Raw genomic sequence first — 7,714 nt, 5'->3', positions numbered from 1 at the left:
ATTGGCACTAAGGGGCCTAAAGTGTGCCCAGAAAACATCCCCCACACCATTACACCCCCACCAGCCTGCACAGTGGTAACAAGGCATGATGGATACATGTTCTCATTCTGTTTATGCCAAATTCGGACTCTACCATTTGAATGTCTCAACAGAAATCGAGACTCATCAGACCAGGCAACATTTTTCCAGTCTTCAACAGTCCAATTTTGGTGAGCTCGTGCAAATTGTAGCCTCTTTTTCCTATTTGTAGAGGAGATGAGTGGTACCCGGTGGGGTCTTCTGCTGTTGTAGCCCACCTTTCTTTCCCATTCTGACATTCAGTTTGGAGTTCAGGAGATTGTCTTGACCAGGACCACAACTCTACATGCATTAAAGCAACTGCCATGTGATTGGTTGACTAAATAATCGCATTAATGAGAAATAGAACAGGTGTTCCTAATAATTCTTTAGGTGAGTGTATGTACAATTTAGGTGACTAAGGTCCACTTAAACAAATGTCACCAATCCTGGACAACCCCTTTAAGTCAAATGTGTGGAAAAGGATGAGCATATAAGTCCTGTGTTCATGAGAAGTAGTGGAGATTGTGTTAGCAGTGCCTTAGATCTTTTTTTTTTTTTACATTACAGACATTTATGTTAAAAGATTATCTTTAATATACAATAAGGTGACCTGTTCTATTTCTCTTGGGGAATGTATAATTTTTACGTGCAGGCTGTGATTTCGTGTTCTTTGACTTTCGAGAAGCTAGACCAAAAATAATGTATCATATGATAAACGTGGTGCTGTCCGTGACCCCCGCTATGTATTTAACTGAGAAACTCTTTAATTTACTACACAGTCCTGGTAATGGTTCCATAACCACATACATTTTACTAGAAAAGGTCCTAAATGTGTCAAATCTACGCTACAAAAGCAGCCCCTATACAGTAGGCTCGTGGTTGCAAATTCTTTTAGTGGATTCTATTATAGGAATTGACATATTTATCTACAGGTTATATGAACATGGTAATCCTTCAGATTCAAGTAGACCCATTTGTTCAATGAAGACCTTAAAGGCTACTGCCAAATAAAAAAGAAGTGTAAGGCATGTTGGGAGAACTTATGTAGGCTGGGTTCACATCATGTTTTTGCACTACCTTTAGTGTATACATTGGGAAAAAATCTATGCAGAAGAATAGCACACCACGCTTTTCCACCCTGCAGCATCTGGCAAAAAAAATTCTACATTAACATATATATTTTTTTTTTTTTTACGATGGAACTCTATGGTGACAGATGCCACTGTATGATATCTGTCTGAGGCATCCATTTAATGAATATGTTTTTTTGTGTACATTAAACATAAGACAAAAACATGATGTGAACCCAGCCTTAACCCCTTAAGGACCGGGCTCATTTTCACCTTAAGGACCAGGCCATTTTTTGCAAATCTGACCAGTGTCACTTTAAGTGGTGATAACTTTAAAACGCTTTGACTTATCCAGGCCATTCTGAGATTGTTTTTTCGTCACATATTGTACTTCATGATACTAGTAAAAAAAAGTAAAAAAAATTAATTTTTTTGCATAATAAAATACCTAATTTACCAAAAATTTGGAAAAATTAGCAAATTTCAAAGTTTCAGTTTCTCTACTTCTGTAATACATAGTAATACCCCAAAAAATTGTGATGACTTAACATTCCCCATATGTCTACTTCATGTTTGAATTATTTTGGGAATGATATTTTATTTTTTGGGGATGTTACAAGGCTTAGAAGTTTAGAAGCAAATCTTGAAATTTTTCAGAAATTTACAAAAACCCAATTTTTAGGGACCACTACAGCTCTGAAGTCACTTTGCGAGGCTTACATAATAGAAACCGCCCAAAAATGACCCCATTCTATAAACTACACCCCTCAAGGTATTCAAAACTGATTTTACAAACTCCGTTAACCCTTTAGGTGTTGCACAAGAGTTATTGGCAAATGGGGATGAAATTTGAGAGTTTCATTTTTTTGCCTAATTTTCCATTTTAACCCATTTTTTCCACTAACAAAGCAAGGGTTAACAGCCAAACAAGACTGTATCTTTATTGCCCTGACTCTGCTGTTTACAGAAACACCCCATATGTGGCCATAAACTACTGTACGGCCACACAGCGGGGCGTAGAGTGAAAGGTGCGCCGTATGGTTTTTGGAAGCCAGATTTTGCTGGACAGTTTTTTTGACACCATGTCCCATTTGAAGCCCCCTGATGCACCCCTAGAGTAGAAACTCCATAAAAGTGACCCCATCTAAGAAACTACACCCCTCAAGGTATTCAAAACTGATTTTACAAACTCCGTTAACCCTTTAGGTGTTGCACAAGAGTTATTGGCAAATGGGGATGAAATTTGAGAATTTCATTTTTTTGCCTAATTTTCCATTTTAACCCATTTTTTCCACTAACAAAGCAAGGGTTAACAGCCAAACAAGACTGTATCTTTATTGCCCTGACTCTACTGTTTACAGAAACACCCCATATGTGGCCATAAACTACTGTACGGCCACACAGCGGGGCGTAGAGTGAAAGGTGCGCCGTATGGTTTTTGGAAGCCAGATTGTGCTGGACAGTTTTTTTGACACCATGTCCCATTTGAAGCCCCCCTGATGCACCCCTAGAGTAGAAACTCCATAAAAGTGACCCCATCTAAGAAACTACACCCCTCAAGGTATTCAAAACTGATTTTACAAACTTTGTTAACCCTTTAGGTGTTGCACAAGATTCAATGGAAAATAGAGATACAATTTCAAAATTTCACTTTTTTGGCAGATTTTCCATTTTAATATTTTTTTTCCAGTAACAAAGCAAGGGTTAACAGCCAAACAAAACTCATTATTTATGGCCCTGATTCTGTAGTTTACAGAAACACCCCATATGTGGTCGTAAACTACTGTACGGGCACACGGCAGGGCGCAGAAGGAAAGGAATGCCATACGGTTTTTGGAAGACAGATTTTGCTGGACTGGTTTTTTGACACCATGTCCCATTTGGAGCCCCCCTGATGCCCCCCTAGAGTAGAAACTCCATAAAAGTGACCCCATCTAAGAAACTACACCCCTCAAGGTATTCAAAACTGATTTTACAAACTTTGTTAACCCTTTAGGTGTTGCACAAGATTCAATGGAAAATAGAGATACAATTTCAAAATTTCACTTTTTTGGCAGATTTTCCATTTTAATATTTTTTTTCCTGTAACAAAGCAAGGGTTAACAGCCAAACAAAACTCATTATTTATGGCCCTGATTCTGTAGTTTACAGAAACACCCCATATGTGGTCCTAAACTACTGTACGGGCACACGGCAGGGTGCAGAAGAAAAGGAATGCCATACGGTTTTTGGAAGGCAGATTTTGCTGGACTGGTTTTTTGACACCATGTCCCATTTGAAGCCCCCCTGATGCACCCCTAGAGTAGAAACTCCAAAAAAAGTGACCCCATTTTAGAAAGTACGGAATAGGGTGGCAGTATTGTTGGTACTAGTTTAGGGTACATATGATTTTTGGTTGCTCTATATTACACTTTTTGTGCGGCAAGGTAACAAGAAATAGCTTTTTTGGCATGTTTTTTTTTTTTGTTATTTACAACATTCATCTGACAGGTTAGATCACGTGGTAATTTTATAGAGCAGGTTGTCACGGACGCGGCGATACCTAATATGTATACAATTTTTTTTATTTATGTAAGTTTTATACAATAACTTCATTTTGAAAACCAAAAAATTGTTTAGTGTCTCCATAGTCTAAGAGCCATAGTTTTTTCAGTTTTTGGGTGATTATCTTGAGTAGGGTCTAATTTTTTGCGGGGTGAGATGACAGTTTGATTGGCACTATTTTGGGGTGCATATGACTTTTTGATCGCTTGCTATTACACTTTTTGTGACGTAAGATGGCAAAAAATTGCTTTTTTTACACAGTTTTTTTTTTTTTTTTTTTACGGTGGTCACCTGAGGGGTTAGGTCATGTGATATTTATATAGAGCCGGTCGATACGGACGCGGCGATACCTAATATGTATACTTTATTTTTATTTATGTACATTTTACACAATGATTTTATTTTTGAAACCAAAAAAAATCATGTTTTAGTGTTTCCATAGTCTAAGAGCCATAGTTTTTTCAGTTTTTGGGCGATTATCTTGAGTAGGGTCTCATTTTTTGCGGGATGAGATGACGGTTTGATTGGTACTATTTTGGCGTACATGCGACTTTTTTGATCACTTTTATTACCTTTTTTGGGAAGTAAGGTGGGCAAAATTTCAATTTTCTCATAGTTTTTATTTTTTTATTTTTATGGCGTTCACTGTGCGGGGAAAGTAACATGACCTATTTTATAGATCAGGTCGTTACGGACGCGGCGATACCTAATATGTGTAGTGTATTTTATTTTTTTAATTTTTATTCAGTGATAAATGTTTTTTTTTTTTATCTTAACTTTTTTCACTTTTTATTTGATTTTTTTGACCCAGACCCACTTGGTTCTTGAAGATCCAGTGGGTCTGATGTCTGTAAAATACAGAACAGAACCTATATTGGTTTCTGCACTGTATTTTACTTACACTGAACAGGTCTATGCTTTCAGCACAGATCTGTTCAGCACCATGGACAGCAGGACGCCTGATCAGGCGTCCTGTTGCCATGGGAACCTTCCCCGTCTGCTCAGTTATGGTCAGAACTTCGCAGACGGGGAAGGGTAAGGACGGGGTTCTGGGGGGGCTGTCTGGGGGCTCTCTCCTTCTCCCATCGGGGGGCTGCAAAGGCACAGCAGCCCCCCGATCGGAGAGGGAGGGAGCTCCCTCTTACTGTTAACCTTTTCCATACAGCGGTCCGTACGGACCGCTGTATGGAAAGGGTTAAACGGCTGACATCGCATCAACGATGTCAGCCGTTTATACCAGGGTGCCAGCAATGTGCTGGCACCCTGGTATACCCACTGTACACCAACGATTATGCAATGGGAGGCGGGCGGGGGATCGCGATCCCGCCTGCCGCACCGCCCGCCTCCCGCAACGCCCCCACTGCATGCGACACCCCCCCTGCACCACCCGCCGCCATCAAATCGTGCAGGGGTGCAGGGGGGGGTTAACAATATTGATTTCGGGCACTCTGAAGTTTCTGATCCCCGCGGTCAGGGACCGCGGGGATCAGAAACGGCAAAAAGCGCAGCAAACCGCAGGTCTGAATTGACCTGCGGTTTTCTGCGATCGCCGATACGGGGGGGTCAAATGACCCCCCCCTGCGTTGTTACGGGATGCCGGCTGAATGATTTCAGCCGAAATCCCGTTCCGATTAACCCCAGCGGCGCCGGAATTAAGATTTTAAGTTAGGACGTACCGGTACGCCCTTGGTCCTTAAGGACTCGGGAAATAGGGCGTACCGGTACGCCCTATGTCCTTAAGGGGTTAATATCCCCGTAACTCTTTCTGCCATAATAGCACGTCATGACGATGACATGAGCTCAGGAGCTGGGCTTGCTCCATCTCTTTTGGGGGCCAGCTGTATTATACAGCCGGCACCATGCTCACGTTGCCAGGATCGGAGGTAACTCCAATCCCGGGAGTTTAACCTATCTGGTGCCATTGTCAGCCAGAGAAAGGCCTTGGTAAGAGATGTGATCAAGAACCCAATGCTTACTCTGACTGAGCTCCAAAGATCCTGTGTGCAAATGGGAGAAACTTCCAAAAGGTCAACCATCACTGCAGCAACAATCTGGGCTTTATAGCCAAATGACCAGAAAGATACCTCATGTAAAAGAAAGGCACAAGCCTGCCTGGAGTTTGCAGAGAAGCACCTAAAGGACTCAAATCTGGAGGAAACCAGGAACTGCTCATACCATCCCTACAGTGAAGCATGGTCCTCACTGGAGTGAAATTGCGACTTTTTTGCAACTTTTTTGCAACTTTTTAAATAGTCCCAATAGTAAATCTGTCTAGAGATTCATTTACATAAGAAAACACGCCCACTTTCAGAAAACTGGCAAATTTGTGAGCAGTTTTAGCGTTTGGGACTTTTTGGGGGACTTTTTCACTCCATTATTCTGACCTGAGCTAATGATAAATCTGGCCCTTTGTCTTCTAAGTTAGCAATGAGAGGTAAATATATGTTTGCTGAAAATCATGTAGTAATTTTCATTTTTTAGCCCAGACATGCTTATTACCAGGCATCCAAACTTGGCAAATTTCTAGCTTCTATTTATCTAGAGGGATGGAAATATAACAAGTAGTGCACACTCCCTCTCCCATTTAAACAAATACTAGTTATTTGATGCATATTTCTGGTGCATATGCTGTGTCATTTCACCTTTATAGCAATTTTTTAATCCATGAATAGACACTCTTAAGTAGTGATGAGCGGCAGGGGCAATATTCGAATTTGCAATATTTTGAAAATATTTGGGCGAATATTCGTCATATATTCGAGAATTCGCGATTATGTAATATGAGCGTATTGCGTGCGCAGTACAGGCGAGGGTCACTGTTGCTAAATTTTTCAAACTGCTAGAAGTTTCCTGAGACTGGAGAAAATGGTTGGCACGGCAGAACATTACAATAGCTTTATATGCAGATAGGGTGCTCCAATATATTCGCGATTGTGCAAATCGGCATTTAATGATGGACATATTTTGGCGCAATACGTGCAAATTCACATTTTAGCAGGTCTGACTACATATTACTGATTGGTGCACTAAGTATTGTTGTGAACTTGTGATATCACAGCTCTATGTATGTAGCATGTATGTATGGACAGCAGAGCCTATCACACTACCTAACACCCTGCACTGGAACCTATCAGCTACACTATATCAGGATATAACCTACACTGACTATCTCCCACTAACTATCTGTATTTTATATATATATATATATATATATATATATATATATATATACTAACTAACTAACTATCTAATGTAATTGAACAGTAAAGCACAGAGCTCAGCAATGACACTGCTGTCTCTCTCTGAACTCCATAAAACTACAAAAAATGACAGCTGGGGAGGTTCTTATATAGTAAGGGGTGGGCAACTTTCCTATTGGTTGTTAAGCTCAGACAAAGACATTGCAGCCTTTTCATTGGCCCACAAGCAAGAAGGGAGGTTACTGATGAAAAAAAAATCTATTTGTGATTAAAATTCGCGATTCGAATATTCGTGCCCAACACTATTCTTAAGCTCACCATTCCTATCACTTATATAGACCAGTAGTGGTGTTGGGAAAATGTACTTGAACTTTCAACAGATTATTTTCATGACAGTTATAAGATCATGGGGTATGACTCCCAGCACAAGAGCAGACTGGTTAGGTTTAGTGATGGCCAGTTCGCAGTGTTCGTCTGCGAACACTGCGAACTGGCCATCACTGGTTAGGTTACCAGAGTGATGGACTTGGTCCGCCCCCTGGTTAGTTAGTAGTGGACTTAGCAGAGCTACAGACAAGACCTACATGTGCAAGTTCCTGCAGACTAGGCTAAAGTCCAGAAAACTTTTCTCCCTGAGACTTTAGCTGCTAAAGAAGCAATTTTGTCATCAGAGTATCCCTGAAGGAAAGAGACTAGCCATCTTAGAAGGTCCATAGCCATTAGAGTCGTGCTTGTTTATCGCAGAAAGACTTTGCTGCTGTGGAAAGGGTATATTTCCTCTGGCACCCACCATACTTTGAGATCGACTGCCCATATGGATCTAGATCTGCACCCAGCAGT

This window comes from Bufo gargarizans, chromosome 3 (assembly GCF_014858855.1).
Source record: "Bufo gargarizans isolate SCDJY-AF-19 chromosome 3, ASM1485885v1, whole genome shotgun sequence".
NCBI lineage: Eukaryota > Metazoa > Chordata > Amphibia > Anura > Bufonidae > Bufo > Bufo gargarizans.
The sequence above is the reverse complement of the archived record's forward strand: the minus strand, read 5'-3'. Positions refer to the sequence as shown.